Genomic DNA, 15,435 nt, shown 5'->3' on the forward strand with positions numbered 1-15,435 from the left:
AGCCATATACGTAGGCCCAGCTAGGTTGGTTTGGTGAGATGTTCTTATTAATCCCAGGCTGACTCTGGATCTTCAGATTTTGAAAGTCGGCAGCACCTGCTTTGCCCATCAGCACATACTCAGGAGATTGCTCCCATATTTAATAATATGCACTTTCCTTTGGTTAATGCACGCATCCGGCATGACTTGACTATTCAAACTCAGTCTGCTTGGCAGCGCCTGATAAACGTCTTCAGCGGCTCCACCTGGTACAGAATGCAGCTGCCCGGGTAGTATCTAACACTCCCTGAGGGCTTTATAGCACTGTTGTCCTAAGGTCTCTCCACTGGTTGGCCATCCGCTCCAGAATCATGTTTAAGGCACTCATAATAATCTACAGGGAGAACAGCTGAAGCCCTGCCCGACAAGCTAGTACATTTGCTGCTATCCTACCAACGCATTACTATCATCCTTTCACAATAACAATCTCTTACGGAGCATTAACATACAGTTACAGAGGCAGACCCTTTTCAACATTTGCCAAGAAGCTGTGGAACTCTCTTCCTTTCAACTTGCCTTAAAACACAAAGGTGTTAAAAAAAACCTGTTACAAATGTTCATATTTAGCTGGTTTCTCTTGTCTATTTAATTTCTTTGTAGTTTTAGCTTCTTATGTTCTCAGACAATGTCATAAGATTGTTCGTACATGCACTATACAAACACAAATACCAAACGTTGATTGTTCGGTGTCCCTCCGTTCAAATGTGAACAAGTAACACCACAGCTCGGCTCCACTGGAGGTTAGATTCTTCAATCATCTATGGTGTGTGAGTCACACTCTCCACTGACGCAAAACTCCCCACCCAAATCCACCTGTGTACCCCAAATACGACCCCCTGTGCCTATCCTTGCCTTTTGGAACTGATCTAAATCGCACCTGCCACACCACCCCTCACTCTGCCAAGAATTGCTGCTATCTTAGGTGTGGCACAGTAGCTGCATGAGGGTCCATCTCGAGGAAGGTGCTGCTCCCAAAAATATGGAAAGCAAATTCACACACATCTGTCTTCAGAGATCTCTTTATTTGAAGGAACTCTTCACTCTTCATCCTGCAGACATGACAGCACAAGGCTGCTCTCCACAAACACTCCACCCAATCACTAGTGGACAAGGAACAAACTGGAGTCAAAGAGCTCTTTCGGGGCCAGATGTACGACTTGCGCTAAAACGGATTTTAGACCTGTTTGCGCGCGCTAAAATCCTTGGGCCCATGTCCGAAACCTATTTTGCGACTTGCTAATCAATTAGTAACTTGCAAAATAGGTTTTGCGACTCGCTATTAGCGAGGGGTGTTCCCTTCCTAATAACAACTCATGAGGTATGTATGAATGTTTAGCGACCGCAATTGCGGTTGCAAAACACTCACAAATTACTACCTACTTCAAGTAGGTTGTAATGCAATCGCAAATTGGAAGGGGTCCCCAGGGGACCCCTTCCCCTTTGCAAATGCATGCAAAAATATTTTTTAAGGGCAGGTAGTGGTCCCAGTGACCACTGCATGCCCTTAAAAAATGAAACAAAAACGTTTCATTTTTATTTTTTTAAATGCATCCCGTTTTAAATGCATCCCGTTTTCCTTTAAGGAAAACGGGCTGCATTAAAAAAACTGCTTTTGTTTAAAAGCAGTTCCAGACAGTTCACCATCCCTGGGAGGGCCAACCATTCTCAATGGGGTCGCAAAATGTGAGTGCCTCATTAATATTAATGAGCCTCGCATTTTGCGACCCCATTGGGAATCGCAATCAGTGTCTCTGACACTGTAGACATAGTAAATTGTGACCCGCAATTTGTGACTCGCGATCGAGTGCAAATTGCGACTCGCAATTTACGATTGTCGTACATCTGGCCCTAAATCTGCATAACAATAGAAAAAGCCAGGCCAAAACTAGGAAGAGGTCACAGGGATTGAGTAAACCAACAGGCCTCTGGGTTCAGGTGAAAGGGCATGTTCACATCCTTAACAGGGTCTATGTCCATGGCAAGAATAAATGGAGAGTGAAAGAGTAGGAAGGAATGAGCAGGTGGTCCAAATATCGAAATGGTAAGTGATCCCAGGTCATGGGCAAAGGAGGGTCACATGGGAATGGGAAGGGTCACCTTCGGGCACTAGAGCGGGAAGTAGAATTCCGAAAGGCTTTGAAAACTTGGATCTTTAACTTACAGGACACCCGCGCTAGAGCACTAGTGTGAGAGCCGGACAAACTACCATAAGCAATTTGACCGTGGTATAGATCTTTAGGTCAATAGTAGCGCCTAGATGCTCCTTGGAGCGACAGCTGCGCTGTATAAATGCAACATTACATTACAATAGAAGGGCAGTAGATAGTAAGGGGTAGAAGCAAGGGTAGAGGAAACAGAGGAAGTGGTAATTAGAAGATTGGAGAGTGCCACAAAGTAGAGAGGGGCAATGATAAGGATGTGAGTGAGCTAGACATCCAAATTAAAGCATGGTGATACAGAGAAAGATGTATAAAAGAAGCAAGAAGGAGAGCAAGGTGGAATGTGCATAGGAAAGTGGAAAGCCAAAACATTTCTATAGTATGAAACCCACAACATACAAAGTGAGGCAGTAGCAAGCAAAAGTGGGATGGTGGGAGCTGTAGTGTTACAAGAGAAAGGCAATGAGTGATAAGATAGAAAGTGACATGAGCTTTTACCTTAATAAATTGATGAGAGCTATGAAGGCCACAGTGACAAAAATACAGAGGAAGTTATGAGGACTAGAAATGAAGCAGATGCCCCAAACCAATTGGGCCCAAGAAAATAAATGAACCTGTGGTAGTGTCATGTTAAGTAGTCAGTCCTCCCAAGAACCACTGATTTCTCTAAATGCCTGTGCAGAGGTATTGTGGATTTGATACACTCTTTGGAGGAAAAAGGGTTGGGGGGAAACAATGTAGGGTAAGGGAAAACAAGGGCTAGAATCACTCTCTAGGTAGATTTGTCACACTTGGTGGTGTCATCTAGGAACGTCTACCAAGTTACCTTGGGGACTTTGAAAGATCATGGACCAGCTGCAGGGTAAGTTAAAAACAACTGTTGGAATCATGGAATGTTGTAGATCGGGGGAGGGCAGAAATTCTTGGCAGATGGATTGAATAAGGCTCACTCATCATGATGGTGGAATGTGCTATAATGAGCTCCCATCATATGAGGATACCAGACAGAAACCCTAGGACACCAGAAGACAGTCAGATTGCAAGCGGGGAGATCAAAACTATAGGCAGGAAAACAGGAGTAGTGAAAGAAAAGGACTGATAGACCATGAAGGGAGCTAAAGGAACTCCTAACCACAGGGAACCTGAAAGGGCAAACTCAGCAAAGCAGTGAACCACATCAACAAAGCAGCACATTGCCAAACATCTGCTCCATGGTCATGGGACCTCAAATACTGTCTTTCCCACTAAGACTCCAGGAGTGATCAAGGTTACCAGTTAGTGAGGATTCACTATGTGACCATGTTGTATGGTCGAATGTTTGCAGAAGCCCAATTTTCCACTGCTCTGTCTTCAAAATTTGACAGCTTTCTAAATCCTGCATGTGACTCAATGTCTGCAACTTTTCTGAATTCAGTCAGGCGGGACTGAACATGTCCAAAGTGGCCCATACAAAATAGAAAAAATGCCAATTCAAGGTGAATGTGACATGGTTGGGCTGTGCTGAACTGTGGTGATCGGAAAAGAGGTTGGAGGGTGGGTGAAGCAAGTCCGGAGGGCAGAATATAGTGATTAGGTTTAGAGGTGGATGTTTAAATATGAAGATCATGGGTTGAAAGTCTTACATTTGAAGGGGGAGATGCTGCAATGCGAACACATGGAAGAATGTTTCATTGGTAGGGTAGATGTTGTGGAATATCTCTCTTAATTGGGTAAACGTTCTTCTTTCCTGGGAAGGTCCGTCAACTAATGGGGGTCTAGTTCAGAGACTGATCTGATGTTTAGGATTGAGAAGGGGCAATGTAGGAGAAGGTCATGAAGGGGGTATGGGTTAAGAGTATGTAAGAAATAGGAATGAATGTAGAGATTTGGGTGGTATTTAAATGTTGGAGAGCAAGTTGAGGTGAGAGATAGAGTGCAGAGATGCAGAATGCCAAATGAGTAGGGTGCAAAATTGCACCATGCTGTGAGGGTGTAAAGTGGAAGGGGTGAAGAATGAGGCTCTGATGTAGTAGAAGGGATTTTAGAAAGGATGCAGAGAAATGAATGAGGGGGCAGAGGTGTAGGAGACAGCCAGGCCTGATGATTTGGCAGATTAAACATTCTACTGCATTGATCTGTATTTGATCCTTTAGTCACAGCTTCAAATGCTGGCCAGTCCACTAAGAATTTGATTCTCCAGGGGTGGTAAAAATGTGCATCATTCAGTTAGATAACAATAAATACCTGTTATTCAGCAGCAAGATACCTACAGTTAATGATGAATTACGAATACAAATGTTGGATTATTCTAGGTTATGTTAAAGCATAACAGGAATTGTAAAGAAAACAAGAGGTGTGGTGCTGTGGAATATGATGTGGTATGTGAAATATTTCATATTGAGGTGTAGTGAAATGGTACATAGTTTTGTATGTTTGTGTATTGCATGATATAGTTATAATATGTCTCTGTGACAAATCAAGTGTTGTATTTGTGATATGCTGTTGTGCGGTGCAACACAATGTTTGTGTTGTGAGACACTGTGGTGTGTGATACAGTGTAGTAGAAAGGGAGAAGAAGTGGATCTGGAACATATACAACTCGAAGTACAATGTTGGGAGATGTAGATGGAGGGGGATTATGGAATGTAGGATGGGATGGGAGAAGCTAAGGAGAGGCATGATAAGAGGGCAGCAGATTATGGGGTGTGGAAGAGCACCAACAATGGGATACAGAGGAGGTAGGGATAGAGAAGTAAAATGTTGATGAGTGAAGCACCAAGAGGATACTGATGAAAGAGCAAGTAAGTATGTGTGAAGCATTTCATGGTCTAGAGGAGAGTGGGGAAAGATGTTGAAGGAATAATGAAGGCTTAAGATAAGTGAAGCATTTGAGGAGGGGACAACCAGTGGAAGTGGAAGAGAAGAGGAGTGATAGGAAAGGAATGATAGAGAGAGAGCGAAAAAGAGAGGGGTAAAAGGAAAAAAGAGAGAAAGGGCATAGTTAACAGAGAGAGCATCAAAGGGTTTGTGGAAGGGAAGTGGGGTAGAGGATGAAGAAGGAAAGGAGTAAATAAAAAAGGAGAAACCAAGGCAAGACCTCACCTCTCCAATAGCAAGTTCCACTAGCATAACCCCTTCTCAGTACTTCTACATCCAGCTGTCCCTATTTTTTCAGTAACAGGATCTTCAGCAATTACGACAAGTTCAAATCTTAACCAGAACTTCACTTAACACCCTTGCAACTCACCTGCCCATCTCAACCAACACCCAGAGGATCATTCTGACCACCTGGCCCACGATCACCACACAATGACCATGCAAACCATACACCCTGGAGCACTCTCTAGAATCCTGCCCTCACCACGTCTTCATCAAAGGGCTGGACCACATCTGTGCGACACTCACCCTGATCCTGAATGACTCAATCATTACAGCCACTAACCCGGATGCCTGGAAACAATCTGTAGTACTCCTTCTCCTCAAGAAACCAGCTAGCCAACTACTGGCCTATTTTGTTAATCTGACTGGCAAAATGTGTGGAAAAGATGATAACAAAATGCCTAGCTACCCTCCTCAATGACAACCATCTCCTTGACACCGCTCAATATGAATTCAGTTCCAATCACAGTACAGAGTCCTCCTTCATTGCCACCAGGGTTGACATCTGTATGATCATGGACAGAAGTGACACGGGAGTACTCATCTTACTGGGCCTTTCTGCAGCGTTCAACACTATTTCTGTCCCCATCCTTATCCAATGACTGCATGAAGCCTTCATACAAGGGTCGCCACTTTGCTGAATTTGCTCCTTCCTGACAGACCACACACAGACAGTCAGCCTGGCACTCTTCATCGGACAGCGTCAACCTCATCTGCATAGTTCCATAAGAATCCTCACTTAGCCTTATGCTGTTTACTGTTTACATGACCCCACTCTCCTGCATCATCTGTGCTCATAAAATAAACATCATATCCTACACTGATGCCACCCAGCTTAGACTTTCTCCAACAAGATGCCAAATAACTGCCCAGTTTCTCCTCCTGCATTACCGAATTCACCCTTTGGATGAAACCCAGCTACCTCAATTTCAACACAGACATGACAGAAGTAGTAATCTTTGGCAAAGGCACCTTGCTTTAAGACTAACCTGATGGCCTATTGAACACAGACCCATACCCATCCCGGCAACCCACACATAGAACCTCAGAACAACCAACTTAACATGACTGGCCAAGTAAATGCAGTCTCTGTCTGCTGCTTCCATGTATTCAAGATGCTTAAGAAGATCTTTCTATTTCTCCTCACCAGCACTCGAAGAACAGTCACCCAAGCCCTCACCACCAGCAAGCTGGACTATGGCAACATACTGTATGCAGTCAGGCTTACGCTCACACTCACCAGCTCACCCCGCACTAACAACATTCCACATCTCAAAGAGTTTCACTGTCTCGAAACCCACAAACACACACTTTTCAAACTCTTCATGCACACATGTAAAACCTTACACAACTTCGGCAACATATACCTTAACAAGTGCCTACATTTCCACAAACCTACCAGACACCTCCCTCAGCCGGACTCCTATTCACACAGACCCCCTGCAGAACCTGATCTAGTTGTTGTACCTCCTCCTACCTCACTACTAGAGCCTGGAATTACCTTCCCCTGCACATCAGAGCCACCACCTCAGTTCTTGAATTCAACAAGAAACTGGAAACCTGGTTATTCACCTAGGCCTGACCCTGGCACAGCCAGTGCTGCTGCTGAAGCTACTACAGTTCCAGGACACCCTCCCAGGTGAGCTGTGCACTATATATTTACATATAGCAACATGATGTAATGTAGAGAAGAAATTAAGGGAGCCATAATTGGAGCAAGGGATTGGGGAAGGACATGGAAGTGAGGGAAGAAAACATTAGTGGCTAGGACGAGATGAGATAAATAAAGCAGGGCCTTAATTATTTTAATCACCGCCATTTGAAGGGTATCATAGCGACGATATTGGCTCAGAAATATAAGGCAGGATTTAAGTCAATCGTTGTGACTGGCCTCTTACTACTGTTGCTGGATTAGTATATAGGGCACGGATCAAAAGAATGTTCTGGTCACAAAGGAGGTTTTACATTTGACTCCAAGGGGCATATTTACAAACCCATATCGCCACCACAACGTCACTTTCAGTGACGTTATGATGGCGATAGGGGCTTCGTCATATTTACAAGTCAGCATTAAGCCACTTAAAATGACTTAATGGCTTGTGAATAAGGCACCCTTTCACGCTGTAATTAACGTGAAAGGGGAGGGCAATGGGTGTTGCGGTGGGCGTTCCACCGCAACACCCATTGATTTTGATGCTGCTCCCAATTTACAAGGGTGGCATTAATAGGAAGCAGTGCCAAAATTAAGACCAGGGAAAACCTGGTCTTGAATAGGCGAATCAAGTAGAAATGCTTTATTTCTCCTCAGTTTGGCGGTTTCAAATCAATAGGCTGCACCCTACCTTCCCAGAAAGGACTTCACACTAACTCATTGTGCCTATTGTCAGGCTAGTGCCTGGACAGGGGAGGCAGGAAATTCCAAACATTTCAGAGAGACATTTCTAGAAACTACTACTACTTCAAAGAAGGCACCAGGTATAAAAATAGGACTGTCAGACTCACCCTTCAGTTTATTTTATTTATTTATTTGAAAGTTTTATATAGCCCGAACAAGATCTTTGCAGATATCAGAGCGCTTTACAAAGGCAAGGGGTAAGTACAGGAGAGTACATAACAGGCATTTGGGCATAGCGTAATTGTAGGTAATAAGTGAGTGGTAGGGTAGGTACATGAGGGAGCAGTTCACTTTCTGGACCTACTGAAAGACTCTGGGAGGCCTGCCTGCTGCTGTGGCCAGCTGTGTACTACAGAAGACCGCTTTGCTGCATCTGGAAGGACTGCTCTGCTGCCTGAAGCCTGCCTTGAACCCTAAAAGGTCTGCCCTTCTGCTTGAGCCCTGTTCCACTATTTGAACCCAGGACTACCCGAGCGACTCCAAGGGCAAGTTGGCTGGCCTCCTGTTCGAAGCCTCAGGGACAGAAAAGGCTCCAACCATCTTGGACCCGAACCTGGACCAAGCCTGAATGAATCCTAACTCTCCAAGTGGTGCCGCTCCAGTCCCAGATCTTTGGAAGTGGTGATAAAGGTTCCCAGATAGCCAAAAGCCAATGCTTGTGACTTTAAACATTTTTGGCTGAAAAGCACTTAGAGAACCGAGGGGAGAGTGGGACCTACCTGCTCGTCGATAAGCCCAAGGTGCATGGCTTGTCAGCCTGACTTCATGGCAGCTCCCGCTAGATTCTCCTCATCTGCAGCAAATCTTCCTCAGCGGCTCCTAGCACAAGCGTTATCCGGCCTTGTGGAGTCCTCATCTGCTACAGCTTGCAGCTTTGCCCCACTGGAAGATTGCCACTTTCAAAAAAGAGACTAAGTCCAAACATGGAAATCTTCACCGCAACTTTTTCCAGCGGCTCCCTCATGAGGACGCCTCCTCCTCAGACATCTCCTGCAGCCTTGCCCTGCTGAACTTTACCTTCTCAGATCTTTTTCCACAACATTTCTTCTAAGTCAGAAGGTAAGCACCGACCGGGCCCAATCCACTTCTTTGACCTAACCCCTGCTCCATTGTGGTCAGCAAATTATTTTGACTTTGACCAGGTCTTGCTTGACTAGATGTCAATGATTGGTGCCACGATCTTTTACGTGCTAGGTTTTACCTTAAACTGGAAAATAAAAGCATAACACTAGTTTATTGATTGCATTTTGTCATTTTTTGTCTCAAATAATGTATTAAAATGTACTCTATTTTTCTAAATTGGTGTGGGATTTTTCTTTTGTTGTGTTTTCACTTTATTGCTGTTTGTGTGCTGCATAAATACTTTACTGCTGACTTCTGACTGCTTTTGTGCCAAGCTAATAGAGGGTTAACCACAAGTTAATGTTGTGACTTCGGTGGTTCACCCTGACAGGGATTGTGGCTGTTACTTGAGCAGGGTAAACACCCCACTCAACCAACAGCCTAATTTTTCACAGGAAGATTACATGAAATAGAGCAAGTCCATACCCAAAGCTCATGTATGTGGTGAGCATCAGTTTCTAGGCAAATGTATATTACATTTCTAAAGAATGTATTTTTTATGTATTTGTTCGAGTTTTATTCTGTGACACTCATCACTTTGGACTCCTCAGATTGTTAGGAAGAATTATATACATGAACACAACAAGTAATAATGAATTGATGGTAATATATTGATATAATCTTCAACTCATGCTAGGTGGCGTGGCAAGGGGAGACCTTCGGGGGGCCTAGCAATTTGGGTGGCTAGCCACATCGGATGTATTGCAGAAAGCATTCCCACGTTTTCGCATGACATCCAGTGTGTACTTCTTAGGTGGCCTAATGCAACCAAACTGGCTATTGTAAATGTGTATTCCCGTCCTGTCAGTGTAGCTAAGGAATCCCCTACCCTGGAAGATCTTTCGTTTTTTCTGGGGCACTACCAACTGACTACAAAATAGTGCTGGGCGGAGATTTCAACTGCCATTTCGAACCTCTGGAAGGTTTAAAGGAGGGTGCCCTTACCTCTGAAGATGACTTTTGGGGTGTCCCACCCTGTTCATCTCCCCATCCCAAATCCTGGTCCCCACTTGCAGTCCAAATCATGACCCTTACTTTGAACTATGCACTGAGGGCTTGCAACGGTCGTACTCCGTCAGACAGTCCCTCGTCGTGTACCTTCAATAGGAAGGACCATGAATCGAGGTTGGATTACATCTTTGTCGACCTCGGTTTGTGGTCCAAGGTCCATGATTTTAGAGTATGCCCTAGAACGGATAGTGACCACAATGCTCTCCTATTGGACTTGGAACACACAGATCCTGTGCCCGAGTCACAATATGCTAAACCTAATGATGATCCAGATAATTTGGCTCTCTCTTCCAATAGGCGAAGGGTAAAATGGGGCAACATTGTAAGTTCAGAGGAAAATATAAGAAAAATCTTTGACTTAGCTCTCCCGAACTTTATAGAATTAGAAGTTTTAATTGAAGAGCCCAGACCCAAAGATTTTAACAACAAGCTGGCAACTATCCATGAAAATCTAGTGGGATCCCTTGAGGAGGTCTTTTTTCCAATGGCAGCCCCACGACGCAAGCAGACCCGTGTTCCATCATTGTATAACTCAACCTGTAAGAAGGTCAAATCTGAGTTAATTGCCGCTATTAAAGCAGGAGCAGATAGAACCTCAGTTGCCAAACTCAGGACCCAATATAAGGATACCATAGTCCTGGCGAAAAAGGAGTGGGACTGGAATCACTGGCATGACCTCTCCCTGGCTCTAGAATCCAGGGATTCGAAAAAATGTTGGACCCTGGTGAATAGTGGCAACGGAGAGGCCAGAGCGGCAGTGGATTCCAACATTGCATCATCCGCCTGGGAAGGTCACTTCGCCAGACTGTATCAAGATATTGAGCAGCCTGTCTATGAAGTGGCCTTTGGTGACACACCCATAATTGGAGATGGCTTAGAGTTCACCCTTGGCAAGGTGGCTAGTGCAATAGAGAGACTAGCAATGGGGAAGGCCCCGGGATTAGACCGATTGCCCGGTGACCTTTTCAGACAACAACCTGAGATCTGGGGTCCATACCTCCTCATTCTTTTTAATGCCATCTTGGGGGGTATGGAGATCCCCTGTACTTGGCTGGGAGCAGAGATAGTGCCTATTTACAAAAAGGGTTCCCCTCTTCTGCCAGCCAACTATAGGCCGATCAGCCTCATAGATGTCCTCCAAAAACTTTTCTCTTGCCTCCTCTTGGACCACCTCAATGATTGGATGGAGGCAAATGAAATCTTGAGTCCCCTCCAGGCTGGCTTCAGGAAAAACACGTCCACCATGGATCAGGTCTTCCGCCTCATCCTCCTGTATTGGAAGACAGTGAGCATTGAGAGGGGGAGACTATACATGGTGTTCGTGGATCTGAGGTCAGCCTTTGACTTGGTCCCACGGAAAAAGCTCTACAAGGTCCTCAGGGAGCTGGGCGTCCCATCACATCTGCTGCACACCATAATTAGGCTCCATCAGGGCAACTACGCGCAGGTTAGGTGTGGTAGGGATGGTGCGCTGTCATCAAGATTTCCTGTTCTCAGAGGGGTAAGGCAGGGTTGCGTTTTGGCGCCGACCCAGTTTTGCCTCTTTGTTAACAGTGTTATATCCTACCTCGATGACGTTAAAGATAATGACGGCCCTCTTCTGGCCGGCAGGAGGGTGCCAGCTGTTATGTTTGCTGACGACACCCTCCTGCTCTCCAAAACCCCCATGGGGATCCAAAGGATTCTAGATGGATTTGATCTTTTCTGTAGACAACATGGTCTAGAGATCAATACAGAGAAGACCAAATTCATGATCTTTAATCCATCTACCAAAACCAGACCCAATCCCACCCTGGGCTCTGTCACTCTAGAAAGGGTCACAACTTTTCAATACCTGGGGGTAACACTACACGAGAACCTATCCTGGGAACCCCAAATTGTAAGATCACGGCTTAAGCTGTCCCAACTCTCCGGTGCGATTTTGAAGGTTGCAAATTCGTCAACCTTCAAACCAATATGTCCGGCACTCGAACTGTATAAATTGCAGGCCAAAGCGGCCGCTTCATATGGCAGTGAGTTATGGGGGCACAGAGCAGGTTCGGTTCTCGCGAGTGTTGAAAACAATTTCCTTAGACGTCTTTTAGCCCTCCCCCGGAGCACACCCTTGTTTCCTTTAAGACTGGACATGGGTTTACCATCTATCACTGCTGAGCTGGAGTCTAAGCCAATAAGATTCTGGCATAGGCTCTGGTCTACCAGTGAGCTTGCCCATTACAGGAGTGATCTTATTCATGTAATGGAATTGAACCAACGTGATAAAATTCCCTGGTTGACCTACATAAAAAAAAGAACTGTATCGGTTAAAACTACCTGAACTATGGGAGGCACCTGAATTGGGATGTCAAAGGCTTTCCCGTAAACGTTTGGTACAGATCCACAAGGAGAAGAGCTTGGATCTCCTTTTGACCACGGTTAAGCACGGCACTCTAACCGAGCGTTTCCTACAATCCAAAAATTCATATGAATTTGAAGGTTTTATGGATATTATCTACCCCATTTTAGCCAGGAAGCTGTTTATACAGTGGAGGCTTGGCACTCTGCCAATCAAAACCTTCACCTGTATTTGGCTTCACTCTGATGACAAAATGTGTCCAGGGTGTGATTCCCATGATGAAGACGAAACACATCTTTTCTTTTTTTGTCCTGCATATCAAAGACCAAGGAAATACTGGTTGGTCCCCCTATGCAGGAATTTGGGATTCAGGAGCCATATGCAGGCGTATAGAGTACTGAGAACTAGCACCTTGCCCCACATAGTTTTCGCAGTGGCAACATTTATCCTTGCTATGTGGCAAATCAAGAAAAAAATGCTAAATGCACAACTGTTGTAAATACTGAAAACTGTTTCCATACCACAGATTGTGCTTTCTGATTATGTAATCAATTGTGTTTCCTAATTGTGAATTGTGTTTTCTAAATATGATTCGGTCTTTTTTCCTAATATGTTTTGAACATCCTGGCAATCAATTCTATGAGGTGTTTTTATAATTATAAATGCATTTCTTTTTATTTATAATTGTTTAAATGTATTTGCTATGTATCTTTTATGGTCTTGATGACCGAAATAAAGAATTTTTGGATTGGATTGGATTGGATATAATCTTCGTATGTTATCCATTTAGTTATCCCCTTTTGCATTATATATGTTCATTTATTTGAGTGTATGTATTTAAATTTAAATGCAAATGCACAATTTCCAATGTTGTTAAAATATTTGTTCAGTGCAATATGCTTAATCAACCTGCTCAAATATAAAGTTTAATGTTTAGTTTTGCATTTCCTGATACCTTTGTTTTCTGTTTTCTTTTAAATAGTCAACAAGGTTTCATAGAATCTAATATCTTAATTTCTCAGTATTGTTTCTAAACGGTAAACAATTTTTCACTGACCATAAGTAGGTGAAGGGCTAGAGGGTCTTCAAGATTGATTATTAATATTTTTTAATTTAACAATGTTCAGGGAGAGTGTGTAAGGTGCATTGAAGTATTACTAGTTAAGAGAGGCACCTTGATCCAGGGATTGCAGGCTGAGGGTCACCTATATGAGAGCTTCCGTTCTAAACAACTTTCCTTGCTAAAGCTCACAGAAAGGGTGCATTGAGTATTTCAACAGGTTTGCCTTCCTGAGGACAGTATTGCTGCTGTAGCACAGAGAGAGGAACAACTATATGTTAAACACTGCTTCTATTGTTATAACAAGGTTTGCAGGTTTGAGCAAGGCCATCTAAGACTTCTCAATGGATGTATGTCATTACCATTCATGCTTTTACAACGCATGCCTTTATTACGCAACTTTCACAAATCAAGTCGTTACAACGACTTGCGTTGGGGGGTGCTGGATAGTGAATAGTTTAATTTACTATTCCAACTCCAGTCCCTGTGGATAGTATGGAAGGTTTTGGATAGTAAATTAACTATTCCCTATCCTAGAGCGCCCCCCAGCGCAAGTCGTTGTACCGACTTGCGTTGTAAAAGTTGCTTGGTAAAGGTACTGCGTTGTAAAAGTTGCGTTGTAAACGCTGTTCCCCCTTCTCAATAAAACCCTTTGTGTGCTAAGATTAGCATTCTTAACCAAGAGAAGGGAAGGTTTGGGAAATCAATACAGAGAAAGCTTAAATTATGTTATAATGCAACAGTATTTTCTATTGTTCTGTTTGTTGACAGATATTGTTGCCACTATCTTGTTTCTTTTTAGTGACTACTATTCATATTGTGTGTACTAGGATAGGTTATTTGAATAAAACATGAAGACAAATGCTTATATGAATTTCTGAGTGTGCAATTCATGAGGAAAATAAGTATGGGGGCCACTAACCATTTATGTGAATTTCAGAAGAATAATCATACCTAATACACAGCTTACTCATGGAAAGCTTAGTGGGAAGAGGGAGGTAGCTGTCCACCAGGTTCTCTGCCTGATGTTGGTCCACTGGTCCACTGACTACATCTTTGGTTCCAGAGGGTCTAGAGAACCCTGTCTTGGGCGGTGTTATGGAGAGAAGTCCATACAACCTATCAGTGGGGCAGAAAATGGTGCCGATCTTTGAGTACTCTTGGATGGAACACACAGGGGTTTGCTAAATATTCCTGTTAGCAGAAATGTCTGTTGTAATATATGTTTCCTCACTCAGTTGAGATAGGTGCTCGCTCTCTGCTCTAGTTTTGTCATATGCTTGACTAATAAAATATTATTTCCACTTCAATTTCAGTTACCATCCTCATGTTTTGGATCTGTGTTTTAATGATACACAACCTATTTCAATAGGAGTTCATTTTAGGGCACCAATTATACAACAGCTCATGGCTCAGGGATTTTCCTAACACAGTGTGGGGTAACATTTACTGTAAATAAAGATTCTATATACCCCTGAGAAAAATGTCACCCTGCCTGAAGTTAGACCCAATAGATCCCAACATAAGGACCTTTCATGCATATAGAGCTGTTCCAATACCTACTAATTATGAAACAAATCATGATTTAGAAATCCCACTAAAATAAGAAGACCCCCACGCATGGTTTGATGGACAACTACCTCATGTAGTTCAATATATTTGAATGATACCGATAGGAAATGAAGGGTCCACCTGACCTGTTTTTGCAGGTACACACCATATCCAGATACAGTAAATCAATCAATCAATCAATCAGGGGAATTGTAAGCCTGCAACTCACCAGTGAGGGACTCAAGGCACGGGGGGGGGGAGGTACGCAGCCCCGTTCAGTAAAAAAAACAGGTCTTGAGCGTCTTCCTAAAGATGTCTGATGTTGATCGGGAGCTCGTACAAGGTCTTGGCCGCAATGTAGGAGAAGATTCTTCCCCATGTTCCGTCTCTGCGATTGTGTGGTGTTTCAGTGAGGGCGTGGTTGGTAGATCGGAGATTTCTTCTTGGGTATGTGGAAGGAGATTCTCTCGTTGAGGTATTGGGATTCCAGTGTTGTGGAGGCATTTTTAGGCATGAGTGAGTATCTTGAAAGTAACTCTCTTCTTGGCCGGGAGCCAATCGAGGTTCTGCAGGTGTTGGGTGATGTGTTTGTGTCGAGGGATGCTGAGGATGAGTCTGGCTGGGGTGT

This window comes from Lissotriton helveticus, chromosome 7, assembly GCF_964261635.1.
Source record: "Lissotriton helveticus chromosome 7, aLisHel1.1, whole genome shotgun sequence".
NCBI classification, from domain to species: Eukaryota; Metazoa; Chordata; class Amphibia; order Caudata; family Salamandridae; genus Lissotriton; species Lissotriton helveticus.